Raw genomic sequence first — 17082 nt, forward strand, 5'->3', positions numbered from 1 at the left:
GTTGAATTCTTGTCGAAATCTTCTCGTCTTGGCAACTGGACTTGAATTTCTTCGCTTGAAGATGTTCAAGCTAGGTCCTTCCTAGTTATTTGGAGGGTGCTGATGGGCCTGGTGTGAAAATCTGTCTTGGCATCGATTCCAGTACGGCGCTGTGCGTTCGTGAAAGGTTGTGTCTGAGGCGCCTCCTCTGTTTTGAAAAAGCTTTTTTGACTCCTATCTTGAACCATCTGTCTTCTCTGGCCGAAATACGGTCATTGCTGTCTTCAAACGAACGTCCCTTATCCCTCAGGTGTAGGTGGACCGCAGAGTCCTGTCCTGAAGTGGTGTCAGCCATCCGTTTGCACATAGGTTGTTTGGTCTCTCCAATGTGAACGTCACCATAATCCGCAGTGCAAGTGACAGTATGCACCACATTCTCTATCTTGTGCCTCGGCGTTTTGTCCTTGGGGTGCACCAGTTTTTGCCTCTGGGTGTTGTGGGGTTTGAAATGTAACGGTATACTGTGTTTATTGGTCACCCTTCGGAATTTCTCTGAAGCACCAGCAACATATAGTATGGTATATAATGATGTTCTTTCGTTTGTTGTTATCTTCTTCCTGTTCTACATTCCTGTGCCCGGTAGTTTCTGGTTTGGCGAGGGCTCAGTTAGTGTAGCTATAGGATCTCAAGGGTTTCCTTACATGTTGTATATCGGTCTTGCTTCCTTCAGCGGTTAATGGGATGCTCTTGGCCTGGTGGTTCAGAGTTCTGATTACCCTCAGTTTGTGCTCAAGGGGGTGGTGTGAGTCAAAAAGTAGATACTGGTCCGTGTGTATTGGTTTCATGTACATCCTGTCCAGGCTTCTGTCCTATTGGATGTGAACGCAGGTCCAGCCTGATCTGCTTGACCTTACTGGCAAAGTCCTGTGAATTTTGTGAGAAAATCTTTGCCGCACATTTGGCGATGTTGTATGTGGTGCAGTTGATGCTGCTGACGATGGGTCTGAGAGAGGCTCCCTCCTTGTGAATCTTCAGAAGTCTGTAGATGCAAGGTATGGTTTCTCCTGGGTACATCCATCCATCCATCCATCCATCCATCTTCTCCTGCTTATCCGGAGTTCGGTTGTGGGGCCAGCAGCCATAGCAATGAGGCCCAGACCTCCCTCTCCCCTGCCACATGGTCCAGTTCCTCTGGGGGGACCCCAAGGCGTTCCCAGGCCGGCCTGGGGACATAGTCTCTCCAATGTGTTCTGGGTCTTCCTTGTGGCTTCTTCACAGATGGACATGCCTGGAATACCTCTCCCGGGAGGTGTCCAGGAGGCATCCTGACCAGATACTAGAGCCACCTCATCTGACTCCTCTCTATGCAGAGGAGAAGACTCTATTCTGAGCTCCCCCCGGATGACCGAACTTCTCCCCCTATCTCCAAAGGAGAGTCCGGAGATAGGGGGGGACCATCTCCGGACTCTCCACCCCCTTCCTGTGGGTAGTGAACCCAGGGGAAGAGGGAGTCATGTCATTCCTTCGGGCGATGCCCTGCTGAGCTCCATGGATAAAGACCCAGCCACCATGCGCTCACTGCCAAGCCCTGTCCCCAGGCCTGGCTCCAGGGGGCGGCCCCAGTGACCTGTGTCCGGGCAAGGGACAACTGGGCCAATGATTGTCTTCTTCAAGGGTGGTCTTCTGAGCCACACTTTGTCTGATCCCTCACCTTGGACCTGTTTGCCTTCGGTGACGCTTCCAGGGGCATAAAGCCCCCGACAACATAGCTCCCGGGATCACTGGGATATGCAAACCCCTCCACCATGCTGAGGTGGCAGCTCACGGAGGGGCTCCTGAGTAGAGTCAATAATAGAGTGTCTATGGTCACATCCTTTTTTTGATGCTGTAGACAAGTGACCACTTTCTTCTTCTATGCGTCGGTCAGGTCCCGTTTCAGGGTTACCTACGCTGTTGTGTCCCCGAGGAGATTGTCCATCTTTGCTTTGTTGGTTCTTTTTATCCAGAACCACTGTACATCTACCATTGTTGGCTAGGAGGATGGTGATTCCTTTTCAGTGAGGAGACTGCTGTCTTCTCTTCGGGTATCAGATTGGATGGGGGTGGTTTGGCACTGGGGAGTTCTGCTGAGATCTTGAGCCGGATTTTCTCAGCTTCTGAATTGGAGGTGGGGTTATTGCGTATGTCTGTTTCTGTTGCTGTGATGAGGTCCACTGTTGGGATCTGATCTGGTGTGACCGCAAAATTTAGACCCTGACACAGGACGCCAACCTTGTCAGGGTTAAGTTGGCGGCTGGATGGGTTCCTAACCCAGTTCTTGTTGTCGCCGGTGGTGACACCCCTATTAGCATAACAACTCTCTTACACCTAGTTTCTGCACATCAACTCTTCCACTTACATAACAAGCCACCATGTTCTAGACTCGCCCAAAAACCTGGCTGTTATATTGGGAAACTTAGGGGTGAAACATCTACAAGTTCAGAAATTCAAGACCAGTTGCCAAGACGAGAAGATTTCTACAAGAATGCCAGTTGGAAAGAAACACCTTGCATTATTTAAATTATTTCTTTATTTTTTCTAAACAAAAGTGCCAAAAGCTCTGTCGGAAAGAGATAAGTATTACTTAAGACCTTCATTTTTTTCATTTTTCTTACGCTATCCACCTGGTCTGGGCCCTTCTGTAAATCCTTGGTTTTAATACCTCGTCACCGATGAAGCCAACAATGGCAGGCCCGAAAGTTGCACCGAAATCGGCAAAAAAAAACAAATAATATTGACCTTGTTCCCTTTCTAAGTTTTGAGCTGAAGAAAATAACAGACATTTTGAATTCACCCAGCACTGCTGGCTTGAAAAGATTATTTTCGATAAAAAATCCACTTCATTGATTCACTGACTCGGTCGTTTGTTCGTTCATTCATTTGTTCATTTGTTTATTTGTTCATTCATTCAGTCGTTCATTCATTATACATACCATTTATCCTGCATTCAGGGTCATGTTTGGGGTCTAATAAAGCTGTCATTGGGCGAGTTGGGTTGTATTAGAGGGACACTTAGACATTCATCCATTCACTCTCATTCATAAGTAATGAACAGAAAAAGAACTTTTCACTCTCTTAATCACATCTCTGGGCAATTTAGTGCCTCCAGTTAACCTTCTGCTATGTTTTTGGACTGTGGGAGGAAAACTGGGAACCCAAAGGGTAAAGAGGGGCCATCTCCACATGGAAAAGAGCCCCCGTTGGAATCGAATCTTAGTGTGAGAAACCCAAGCACCACAGTGTTTTATTCATTTATTCATTCATCATCTACAAGTTATTCAACACTTAGGGTCGTGAGGGATGCGGGAGGCCTATCCCAGCTGTCACTGGGCGAGAGGCTGGGTTCACCCTGGATCGCCTATCACAGGGACACATATACAGACAAACAACCATCCATGCACTCATTCACACAATTTTCATAATTTTCCAATTAACATTCTGCAACTTTTTGGACTGCGGGAGGGAACCGGAGAACCCGATGGAAACCCAACCAGACATGCAAACACAGAAAGGTTACCCGTAGGAATCTTATCAGGGTCCTTCATGCTGTTAAGGGGATATTAAACACCGTGTCATTGTTTTAGTTTTTCTTTCTTAGTAATTATTAGTCATTAAGAATTGACAATCATTTTTACCATTTTTCATATATAATCAGGCAACTGTGGTCTCAATCAAAAGGTTGGCGGTTCAGTTTTGGACTTCGCCTGCCAAAGCTTGGGCAAGAAACCAAAACACCCATTGCTCCAGATGGCCTGGTTAGGATGGCCGCTGTACCCATCGATGTAGGATCACGCATGTGAATGTAAACCGGGGTAAAAGCACTTTGAAAGTGAAGACCATTTGCCATTATCAGACCTGATGACCGTGGCTTTTCTACTTTTGATGAACTTGGTGTTTCCACAGTTTGGTGGAAACGCCCTAATCAAAAGCTGGATGAAGAGATGCTTAAAGGCAATAGAAAACAAAAGAAAAAAACATCGGTTCACTGAGATGCTGATCCGCATGGTACTAGTTGTACCTATGGGGCTCATGTGATTTGCATACCAATCCCTGTAACCCTCCACCACCACACCCACTCCCCGCCGCCAGGCCAGCATTTCATGCACGATAAATGATGTCGGTATTTTACTCTAATTTACCGCCCTTATTCCTCAGGATATAAATGATGATGACCCTCCTGAATTTGCAACCAAAATGCTGTCGAAACAGTTTCCAGGAGCCTCGGTATCTTACATTTGTGTAAGAGGCAGGAAAATATATGTTCATAAAAACTACACCTCGGAAAAAAAGGAAATGGAGGCAACATGTGACTACTTTCTGTTATTACATGTAATGATGGCGTATTAGTCGTGCACTAATGTTGCAATAAGTCTTGAGAACATATGAAGGATATTCTCTTATCAGAGCAAATACCTTTAGGGCATATTTAATTCATGTGAACAAGAAGAAAAATATGTGATCTTATCTGTAGGAATTTTAATTTTACCACCCTGGAAAAATAGTATGAACAATTTAATGAGTTGAATAGAAAAAAAAGAGAATGCTTAGGCTATGAGAGAAATCTTAAACTTCAAAATAAAATAAAATCAACAAGTTTTTCCAGTCAATGTCCATCCAACCACACAGCTGAAAATATTTTTAGTAAAAAAAAAATCAGAAAATATGTTCATAAATCACATGAGAATATGGACATTTTGAAAAAGTTCAATTCTTTTAAATTGCAGTGCTTCCATGTTGAGTGATGGATATGTGATCACATATCATTGCAACTTATACTACAAAAAAATTAATTCAAAACATTTTTTTTTTCCATATTGGAAATATGAATGAAACTCACTGGCTCACTCTTACACTTTGGTTTTGAATTTTCAACGCTCTATCTGGGACATTTCTGTTTTTGTATTTTACCTCTGTTGTACCTTGCAGAGCTCCTGTCTCGTGTTGCTATGTTTACATCTTAATCCCATTCCCTTCGCGGGCCGTCTTGTTTCACTTCCCGTCTCTTCGTTGTCTTCGCCTGTCACTTCAATTAGTCCTCGTCATTCTGCCCCGGCCTCATGTGTCCGTCCGATCGGCCCCCACCCTGCCCCGGTGCTGTGTACCTGTCACGTGTTTTGCCATGCCCGGAGTTTGCACCCTGAAGTCCATCTTATGTTTCAGTCTGTGTCGGTTCCTGAGTTGGGGGCCTGTGTTTCACGCCGGCGAGTTTAGTATGTAAGCTGGCTGTTTATTTACTACTGTCTTAATAAAACCAAGTCATGTGATTCTCTCCTGCTGCCATCTTATACACCTGCATCCAGACACCACGACAGTGGCTACATTTTTAACTGTACACACACACACACACACACACACACACACATGGACTTGCTTTGTGGCCGCATCACAGGCCTCCTCTCCCCACACGGCTGTCTTTGGTCGTCTCATTAGCTCCACTTTTAGCTCAGTCAAAACCCCCGTGACTAACTTGCTGGACAAATAAAGCAGCGGGGAAGACTTGTGGGAAAATACTTTTATTTCAGGCAAATATACGAGAGATGGATGCGAAGGACTGAAGTGAAAAAACTCAACCGTGCAAGCACTTCCCAAACACGGAGTCACTAATGGAAGGTGAAAATGCTACATTTTGAAGGTCCTGAATACGATAATTTTAGTCATTTTCCAGGACTCATGTTGAGAGAAAATAAAAAATGCCTCCGATACCTGTGATATTTGTATCGGTGTTGGTCATGCAAAAGCCTCAGCAGGTGGAAGCCGTTCCTGTAGAGTTGTAAACAGCTACGGTTATTAACGAGAGCAGTTCTCGGCTCTTGATGCACCACCGCGGCCCAGAGATACCGGCTCAAGCTGGAAAATGGAAACTTGGTAAGCCATTACATCTTCAAGGTTTTTTTTACAGTTCATAGCTTGCAAAGATTTGTCAACATTTGTCCATTTGTTCATTTATTCATTCATTGCCTATAATGCATATCCCGCAGTCAGACTCGTGGAGGAGCCTATTGGTGGGAGGTTGTTCACCTTGGACTGGTCAGCAGTCGATCATAGGCCGCATACAGAGACATACGACTATTCACTCTCTTATTCGCATGTCTTATAGAGAACCAAATCATTCACTCGTTCAATCATACGTCACATAGAGACGCGCCCATTCACTAACTCATGTCACACAACCATTCACTTGTTCACATCATATAGACACACAGTCATTCATTCACTAATATGTCATATAGAGACACAAGCTTACAGAGACACTCTTGCATTCACACATCATGTAAAGATGCGTTAATTCTCTCACTTATATCAAATAGAGATATAAAACCATTCACTCTTCCATTCCCGTGTCATATAGAGACACACGACAACTCACTCATTCATAGAGACACAGGTATTCATTCACTCACTCATGCACAACTATTCACTTTTTCTTCCACGCTTGATATAAGACTAGAGAAGCGGCAACTCCATTCATATCACAGTGGGGAGATCCCTGTGTTGCGCCAGTAAAATGCAGGAGGCAGAAAATTGGCTGGACCAGCAAAACAACAATATTAACAAGAACAAGTACAACAGTTTTTACAACATGGATTTACCTGTATAATTTATATACAATAGCAGTAAGATAATACTAGAAAAGTCAAAGTATTGCACAAAGTACTGCATCTGAGGGATACGCAGGTGAAACGTAACCATTCACTCACTCACTCATTCACTCATCAAGGTATGATGAGGGTCTAGAATGAATCTGCCGTATGTTTTTAGACTGTGGGAGGAAACCAAACACAGACAAGGGGGAGAACATTTGATATCAACAAACCGTGACTTTCTTGCATAGCTTGAAAAGCAAGCCTCGCGGTATTCTCGATTGATTGATTGTAGTTTAGGGTTTACTGGATGTTAAAGTTGACAAATCACCAAATTCAATCATGGGCTAGCCAACCGCCCCCTTCTCATTCTCATCGATGACATCCATTCATCCATTCCAATTAACTTTCTGCATGTTTTGGGCCGGTGGGAGGAAACCAGAGAACTTGGAGGAATCCCACGCAGACATACGGAGAACATACAAACCCCAGACAGAAAGGCCTCCCAGTTGTAATCGAACCAATGACGCTCTTTCCTGTGAGGCGGAAACAGGTCAAAGTAAGTGTTACTGACAAAATATTAGTGGGACTAAAAACAAACTTCGATTAAAAGTGATGACATACATATCTGACTAAGCTTCAGCCCTCCAATAACGACAGAAAACAAAAATGTCCACCAACGAAATGTGGATCCAAGTTTGACTGGGATGGTTTCGAAGAGGGTCCTCAATGCTACCTGGATTGGGAAAAGCACTGAAATGTTACCGTGTATTTCATGACATAATTTTAGAAAAAGCGCCACCTCCCGCTTTTTCCGACGAGCGTACTCGACAAAACTGTATTTGACCAAATTTGTACATGCCTTCAATGCTTTTCTGTGAAAGCTTTTTCCAAATTTCAAAGTTCTACAAAAACCCAATCAACTTTTGTAATGACTCCAAACAACAAAAAAAAAGATCGAAGTAAGAGGCTAAGGCAGGGTGAAAATGCTTTGCAAATGACAAATCCACTTCCGTGTTTGTGATTGCATACATATTTGTTTCCGACGACGATCAAACAAGCAAACACAGCGAGTTACGTCTGGCTGTTCCAAAAAGCTCAGTCTGTAGTTTGTTTTTATGTTTGGATGTTTTTGGCCAACAAAAAACAAGCTCTCCCTACTCCCTCCCCATACTGTCGCTAGCTAACGGGCGAAAGAGACGACCCATTCAAGCGATCACTGATCCTTGACCATGCCCCCCCGCGGCGTGCACGAAAAACGTCAAACTGACAGCCGATGTTGACACAAACACCGACACTGACAACCTACACGACACCTACAATGTTTTTAAACCTTTTACAAGATACAAATCAATGAAACTCCGCAATCGGTGACATGTCATACATATACAGGCCTCGTCGACGTAAAGCGCTGTAACTACCGGTGCAATTTGTGGCAATGTAAAGAACACGAGCCAAGAAAAGAAAATGATGCGGGATGATGGAAGGAACCGTCCGTGGAGTGATATGATTTATGATATTACAGCAGCATTTTCCAACACAACTTCCTGCACACAGACCCACATCGTATCATGCTCCATGTCAAACTTTTAAAACCCCCAAGAGCAGAAGTCATTCCCAAACAACACCACCACCACCACACTGTTGTGAATAAGTTGCAGAGCTTTATAGAAACCAGTGTCTGCAACAGTGGAAGTAATAAGGCCGAGCCTATGAGACAAGACAAGCGGCCATTTTATAATGAGGGATGGAAGCGCTCAGCCATTCAGCACCACTCTTCCTGTTAGGATCCTTAAATTAAAGAAGCAAACGAAGCGTGCAGCAAATTCTCAACCCCCCCCCAGCTCCCTAAATATCAGGCGCTACCTTTCCCCAAGTCCATTTTCGACCGTCTCGACTCTCATCTGCTCTGCCGAATCAACTCCGGTCCGGGAAAGAAGACACGGCTCGTCTTTGGCATATCATTGAGTCGGAAGCTATTTATCCACGGATTCTCCTTTGGAACGGAAAACTGACATTTCAGGCAAACAGCAAAATATATTTGTCTGATTTGCAGTTGGAGAGGGCAGATGAGATCTCAGAACTTGTTAAGTCTGTATAATTGCACCTTGAGAAATAGTGACAAAGTTTTTACTTGAGCGTTCTATGGTAGTTCGTTACAGGCAAAGGGCAAACTTGAGAAGTAAAATACTGGCGATATAACCCTTCGTGATTCCGTCCGATATTATGTGCCATGGGCTGTTTGACGAGGAATTAGCCGGATCCACTTGTCAGGTCTTTTTTTTTTTTTCTTTTGCACCGCTGAGGGCCGTCTGCTGCAAACTTAACCCCCCAATCCACCCCGCTATAAATTGCAGAGCTCGTTGAAAACATGACAACTCACTGTCAGAACACTTAGCCCGAGCTGTCGGGGAAATGAAAGAAGATGGCGGCCACCTTTCAAGTGAGCTGAAGTGCTGATGATTAAGAGCGCGGCCATAATTTGAAATATTAGTCAGGATGCCAAAAAATCGCATTTGTCCTCCAAAGTTTCTGAAGGAGAGTCATTTCTGAAATATCTTTTTGTCCTTTAAAAGGCCTCCCACCTCTTTGACAGTTACGGCCGCTCAAATATAGATGAGGCTAGTTTATCATTGTGCTTTTTCTCTCATGCCATGACAGAGGAACGTGTTGCACATGCACAGAGCTCAGGGGAGTTAGTATGAAACACTTTTAAATGTATTTCATGTATTTCGTCCTCAGCTAAAGCTTCACAAAGTGCAGTTTGTTTAGAAAATGACAGAGACATTCAAACAGTCAACATGAACAGTGTCACGAACATTCATAACTGTTATTTTAATATTATATTTTCAAATAAATATGTTGTAGTGCTTGTAATAAATAGTGGATTTTTGTCACCATTTGTGCTTTATACAATGATCATAGCTATTTTGTTACATTAAGTGTTGAAATCCATCATAGACATGCTTTTTGGCAGATTCTAGAAATAAATATGTGATAAATTAAATATTTACCACATAAACAGTCAGGATTTGTACTTAAATCAAATCTCCTCTCACTGTAAAGCCCCACATTCAAATGTGCGGTGCTTTGTTAAAATCAATAAACGTTCATCCCTAGTTAATAAAAATAATTATAAATTATCGCCTAACTGCACGCTAAATTTAAAAATGCTATTTTGAAGCTAGCCAACCATTATGGGAACAATGTATTAGTAGACAAGTAAATCATTAAAACTAAATTATTTCCTATATCATAGTGCAATTTAGCATAAAGAGGTTAAATTCACTGCGATTTGGATAAATAATCCAACTCAGACTAATGATAGCTATACACAGAGAATTTGGGGGGTGCTAATTTTTGCATAGATTAAAGGGTTACTACCAAGCATCTATGGGAGGACTATATCTGGCACCATATGTGTCCCTGTGCTACAAACACAGAGTGGAAGGAAATCTGAATATACAGGTTTAGGTTAATCTTTACATAATTTTGTTGCTTTTAACAAAAGTTTCATCATATATTATTTAGGCTGAGAGTGAGTATTGTTTTGGACTGCTCACCAGTCCAACGAGATAGATAGTTCTGTGCATTTGAAGATGTCAGTGGTGGATGTAGCTGGTCATCAAGACAACAATAATTGTGCCGCATTGCACTTTATTTGGTGCAGATATTTCTGTCTCATATATGGCGTCAACCAATTTTTTTTTCCAATTTATAAAATCAGCCCAAAGTGAGGTTTTGATATTTTCCTTCACTTTATCATATGGTTCTCGAGATCAGTTGCGCATTAGTTTTGCATATTCATTTGTAGAGAATAAATAAAATGTGTCAAGTATCAACGGCCTGATGATAATGGTGATGAATGAACAATTAATAGCTCAGATGATTTGATGAATTCATGGCAATGATCTACGTATTTGAGTGTTTGCAAAGACACAACCATAACAAGTCCTTCCTCTTTACCAATGTCATGACAATGACATGCATGGATTGAGGAGTTCTGTTTGACCAGCCACAAAAAAGCAAACCAAACCAACTTCTATATACTGCCTTGAACCTTGAGGAACCCAGGGCAGACCTCATCCACCTTTGTGGCCTTACAATCGAAGAGCTTTTTGACTTCTTGTCGGGTGCATTGCCACAAATACAAGTCAGAACCCTTGCCCCCACCTGAAGGCGGAGGGAAACTACCCCCGCGTCCACCCGGTTGAACCCCAATGTGCATGCACCGAGACAGGGGGCAATAAATATGCCCACACCTGCCCGGCGCCTCTCACCTGGGGCAACTCCGGAGTAGAAAAGAGTCCAGCCCCTCTGGAGAGGCCTGGTTCCAGACCCCACGCTGTGTGTCGAGGTGAGTCCACCAGCTCGGGCTCCTTCCCCGCCGCAGAGGTGACATCCCATGTCAAAGAGCCAGCTTCTGAAGCCGAGGATCGGACTGCCAAAGCCCCCCGCTCCCGCTACCACTACGACCATCCTCCCTGTACCTTCCTGTGGGTGATGAGCCCAGGGGAAGAGGGATCCATGTCGTTCCTTCTGGCTGCGCCTGGCCGAGCCCCATGGGTAAAGACCCAGCCACCAGGTGCTCGTCTTTGAGCCCCGTCCCCTGGCCTGGCTCTGGGGGAAGGGGGTGCCCGGTGACCCGCGTCTGGGTAAGGGAAAGCTGGGTCCAATGACTGTCTTCTTCATGGGAGGTTTTTGGAGCCACGCTTTGTCTGGTCCCTCACCTGGGACCTGTCTGCCTTGGGTGACCTTTCCAGGAGCATAGAACCCCCGACACCATAGCTCCCTGGATCACTGGGACATGCAAATCCCTCCACACCCTCCACCAAGGTGGCAGCTGATAATGATAGTTATGAAACAATGTTATTATTAATAAGGAGGACATATAAATAATGATAATGCGAGTTGTTTATTGCTTTGTTTTATATTGTTCATTTAAAAACCTAACATAGGGACAATGAATATTAGCGATAGCTATCAACTCAGTGCACAGGACATCATAATAAAACTGGAAAACTGCATTGTCCCAATCTAAATACAATTAAATTATATTCTATTATTAGGATTATTATGAGTATTATGATTATGATTATGATTATGATTATTATTATTATTATTATTATTATTATTATTATTATTATTATTATTATTATTATTATTATTGGATAGTGCAGTGGCTCAGTGGTTAGCGCTTCGACCTCGCAGCACGAAGAACCCTGGTTCGAGTCTGATAAGGGGACCTTTCTGTGTGGAGTTTGCATGATTTCCTTGTGTCTTCATGGGTTTCCTGTGGGTTCACTGGTTCTCAAAGTCCACAAACATGCAGGTTAATTGGGAAAAATTGGCCTGAATGAATGAGATGGTTGTTTATCTATATATGTAGCCCTGTGATTGACGGGCGACCAGTCCAGGGTGTCCCCTGCCTCCCGCCTGATGACAGCTGGGATAGGCTCCAGCATCCCCTGCGTCCCTGTAATTTATCATTGCAGTAGATTTATCAACACTTAGTCATTGAATAATCAATCAAGCAATCACTCAATAAACAAACAAACAAATAAATGAATACAGTCTACGTCTGGGTGATTAGAAAATAGGAGGGAATATCAATATGCTTAGATGTCCAATTTTGATATTGATGCGATATTTATATTACATCTCTTTCAGATTGCGCATTTGTGTCACAAAACTACTTCATTTTGTCCCCAGGATAATAATTCCTTACACCCTCGCAGAAATGTATGTAAAGGGAATCAGAATTGTGTTCATACGTGCCTTAAATGTCATGCAGCTACAGCACAGTACAGTGATCAACAGTGAACGATCAAAGTGCAGCGGCCACACGTTTTCCCGCTCATAGCAAACCCACCGCAACGCCGGTGAGAATGCACTCTAACGCTGGGGATTTTTTGCCCCTTGACCCGAACTCAATTCACTACCCCGGCACCTTGCGGTATTTTGGGAGGGGGGGGGTGGGGGGGTGGGGGGTGGGGTGTTTGGCCCGCGCTGCTTTCGCAAACGCAAATGGGCTCGGCTCCAACTTGAGTGGGATAAATCTACAGGCGGGCTGACTAATAGAAAACCTCTCAGCCATGCATCATAAACTTTGAAGGCTCAAACTGGGGAGAAAGAGTGGAGAATGAAAATAAATGAGGTATAAACACATACTGGATGAATGTGGGTTTTTCGGAATCAGCGTAAACATTGGTTATTCATTATCGCACGGGCAGTTTAATTGGTGCCAGGATGTACGCCAGTGACCCGGCTCGTTCGAGGAGTCGTGTGACAGCTTTGACGGAGAGTCGACTCCTCCGCGATTTCAACCAGGAGTCGTACCACCAGCAGGAGCCTGCAAATTGGCGCGCGCAGCGGACATATGGATTATGGGGAATTTGCATCTGTTAATGATGCTTGTTGGGAACGATATAAATAACAATTGGCAATTGCTGAGGCTGAAACTAATTACCCACATTCTTTATTAAGCAATGTTTGGTAATCCCTCTAAAGATTCTTGGCGGTGGCATCTCTCCAACACACCCCCTTCCTGCAGTCAATCAGTCACAAGAGAGAAGCAATTGTGTTGCGCGTATACTTCATCAACTCCTGATTGTCTCGGCTTGGACACACACTCCATCTACTGCACGAGCGCGAGTTTAATCCAAGATGACGCTGACGGATCCCCCGCGGATGTACACATCACCTCCTATCGTCGCTTTCGGCGTTTTATTGATCCAAAGTGAATCAAATGACTGCACCGGGTTTTCATCCAAGCAGTGACGGTGTTGTCACCAAGCTCCTGGACCACCTGTCGCCAGAGCCGGCCGGCCTGTTCTGCGATATTGGCAAATACTAAGGGTGTTGTGACCTCCAAAAGGTGCCACAAAGTTGGGATAAAAAACAAAAATCATCTTTGATATATTTATATTAGATTATTATTGTTGAGTATTAACTCTAAAAATGGAAAATCTCACATTGAATCAAATGTAAAGGAATACCCAATTAATAACGCTACAAATGAAGTCCAAAATAAGTCCAAAATAAGTCTTCCCTTCGGCAGACCTGTACCTGGTCGTGGGGTAACAACCGGGGGGGGGGGTAATTTATTACACTTATTACTATTGATTCACATAGACACTAATGTACAGGATTTTTGTTTTGTAATATGGGTGTTTATTTTGCTTTACATTTTTGTGTATCTATTTGTATTTTGCTATAGATGTAATTTGGGTGATATGTTATCTAATGAATTAAAGAAAATGAATTTTTTTTTTGCTTTTGATGATTCCCGAAAAACCTGGTGATCATTTTCAGAAGGCAACAATGTGTGTCAGTGTCATATTCGGTTTTAAGACGACTTGCCATCACAATAAAATCCGGATGCCTTGAATTAACTCTCTCCATGTACCAATGTATATAACCTGAGTATGAAGGAAAACAAGGAAGGCCTCAGGGAGCAGGAGGTTGGATGACTTCATTTTCAAAATCTTAAAGGGAAACCTGATGCGGCCTTAATAAAACGTCCATCTCGGGACAAGACCGTCTTCCAGGCGGACACACAAAAAGAAGTGCAAAACACAAAAGTGACTAAAATTTGGCCAGGTCTTTATCCAGATTTAAGTTCTGCTTGGGACTCTGTGACTCTGAACTTCTGATCATCTTTTTAATGTCACAGAAACCAATGACTTTGTGTTCTAGGTCTACAAAGGACCGCTGGAATTGCTGCCAAAACTGCGTCCTGCGTATACTGACTTTGAAGGGTTGATTTATGCAAACATGTATTGAATTTCACATTTGCCTTTAATTTAGATCACTTTGTAGAGACTTCTCCCGCCCCTGATAGCAAATGTCATTTGAAATGGACGTCTAATCTGCAAAGTTGTGGCCTGTATTTGGTGGGAGTAAATGACGGACAAATCTGACTGGGTTTGTTTTTGAAGTTGTATAAAAAACACGTGATTATGATGCGGCACTTGTACGTACATGTGATAACTTTTTCGTGATGTGCAGCGGTTGGCAGCCTTTTCCATCTCCAGATTACCCGCAATACCAACAAAGGGAGATGTGATGTACCTGCTGTATCCCGTGGTGATGTTAATATTGACTTTTGAAATTATATTGATTTATTTTACTCACATGGCGGTTAGATCTATCCATTAATCAATACAAGGTGAAAAAAGGGAAGAATTAACCTTTACATGCAAATACATATTCATGAACTCTGGCAATGGTTTGAATCACACACTTTTTTTTTTTTTTAGAAACATTAAAAGTCACATTCGCAATTAAGGTTGATGAAAAATGAATGGTGGCATGGTAGGCTATTGGTTAGCATTTCTGCCTCACAGCTAGATGGTCCCTGGTTCGATGGATTTCAGCAGAGGGCCTCTCCGTATGGAGTTTGCATATTCTTCCTGTGTCTGCCAGGGTTTTCTCTGGTTTTCTCATGCAGTCCAAAAACATGCAATATGTTCGTTGAGACCCTAAATCGCCCCAGGCATGTGAATAGGGGAAGTAAATAGTTATATGTCTCTATATAGCATGTAAATGAAAGCTTGAATATGCAGCTCTATTATGTGGCCCTGAAACAGACCCGCGACTGGTCTAGGGTGAACCCCACCTCTTGGCCTATGACAGTTTGGAAATGCTCTAAAAATCCAAAAAGGTGCAGTAGGTCAATCGAAGACCTTAAATTGCCCCATAGGTGTAAATGAGAGACTGGATGGTTGTTTGTCCCTCAATGTGGCGATGTAATCAAGTGGCAACGGGTCCAGGGTGAATCCGGCCTCCTGCCCGATGATAGCTTGGATAGGCTCCAAAGGTTCATTGGTTGCAATAATTGCCAAAGATGTGTGAGTGAGATAGTAAATGGTTGTTTATTGCAATATAATGCGTGAGTGAGTGATTGGTTGTTCGTCTCTATATCTGGCCTACCCTGTAATTGACTGGCAACTGGTCCAGGGGAAAACAACAACTCTCGCCGAATTATAGCTTGGATAGGGTCCAACTGTCGAAAAACATGCAGTAGGTCTGTTAGAGACCTTAAATTGGTAGGAAAATGCGATATGTATAATAACGGATGAATCAAATGAGGATTAAAGAGTAAGAGAGCCGCATCACACCACATTGATCTCCATAAAATCCAGTTCAGTGGAATTATCATCCACACTTTCATTCGATGTACTCTTTAAATGACTCTTCCAGCCAACGGTTCTTCCCACCCCGCTGCAGAACTGAACACTTCAGATGCTCCTCTGTGCCCTCGGCCATCAGGCTGTACAGCAGCACACAACTCTGACCGGTCGGAGGTGCATATGTGATACCACAACCTCACTACCTCACCCCATTAATGTATCATGTCCTCACTCTGTTGTCTTATTTTTTTTTTATATCCTTGTTGGTCTCAGCCCACTATTTCCTGCCTATATCCTGCCATCCTGCCGATTTTTGTTTATTTATTTTATTCTTGTCATTGCTATTGTCACCCTGTCTATGTTGTTTGGTTTAGGTTGTCTATTTTCACTGTTCCTTTTTTTTTCCGCTATTCTGTTCATTCTTATTCTTGATGTTGTTGCTGTTGTTCTCTGCTGTCCATTTATTTGTGCATGTCTTTTGCTTTTTCTAATTGTCTTCTAATTGTCTGTCTATTTATATTTTATATTCAAATGTACTTTAGCTGTCATTCTGCCGTGACAAAAGAATTTCCCCTTTGGGGGTCAATAAAGTTTATTTTATCTTATTTTAAAAATCCCTTTTGGTCAAGACCAATTGCTGATAAAAGGGTGCTGCGATCACTTCCCCGTGTTTCTGGCAAACACCCCGACATGCTTGACAACAAGCAGTCGGTGGTTTCAGTCACTTCATAGCGCTGATTGGATAATCACTTTTTCCATGGGGAAACTGCATTTTTTTACTGTCTTGATGCCAGAAAACAATCGACTCATTTTTAGCAGAGTGGACAGAGTCCAGGTCTGCTCTAGATAAAAAAAAAAAAAAAAGTAGTCAGATAGCTGACAACAGTCATAACACAGTCATAGATGATCATCAATCCTTCAATTCATCCATCTTCTCATGCTTATCCGGAGTTGGGTTGCGGGGGCGGCAGCCGGAGCAGTGAGGCCCAGACCTCCCTGTCCCCTGACACATGGTCCAGCTTCCCTGGGGGGATCCCAAGGTGTTTTCAGGCCAGCCTTGAGACATAGTCGCTCCAGCGTGTCCTGGGTCTTCCCCTCCCAGACGGACATGTCTGGACTTCTTCCCCTGGGAGGCGTCCAGGAGGCATCCTGACAAGATGCCCGAGCCACCTCATCTGGCTCCTCTCTTTGCGTAAGAGCAGCGGCTCTATTCTGAGCTGATGACTGAACTTTTCCCCCTATCTCTCTGGGAGTGTTCGGCCACCCTGTGGAGGAAACTCATTTTGGCCACTTGTATCCAGATCTCGTTCTTTCGGTCACTACCCACAGCTTGTGACCATAGGCGAGGA

At 43.4% G+C, this 17082-nt stretch overlaps 1 pseudogene; it reads right to left on the reverse strand.

The window, feature by feature from the left end:
- Positions 1 to 85: 85 nt before the first annotated feature.
- On the reverse strand, positions 86 to 16843 carry LOC147214663 (uncharacterized; annotated as a pseudogene).
- Between the last annotated feature and the right edge of the window lie 239 nt (positions 16844 to 17082).

This window comes from Fistularia commersonii, chromosome 33 (genome assembly GCF_037954325.1).
Source record: "Fistularia commersonii isolate RoL2024-O1a breed Wild chromosome 33, RoL_Fcom_v1.0, whole genome shotgun sequence".
Lineage (NCBI taxonomy): Eukaryota > Metazoa > Chordata > Actinopteri > Syngnathiformes > Fistulariidae > Fistularia > Fistularia commersonii.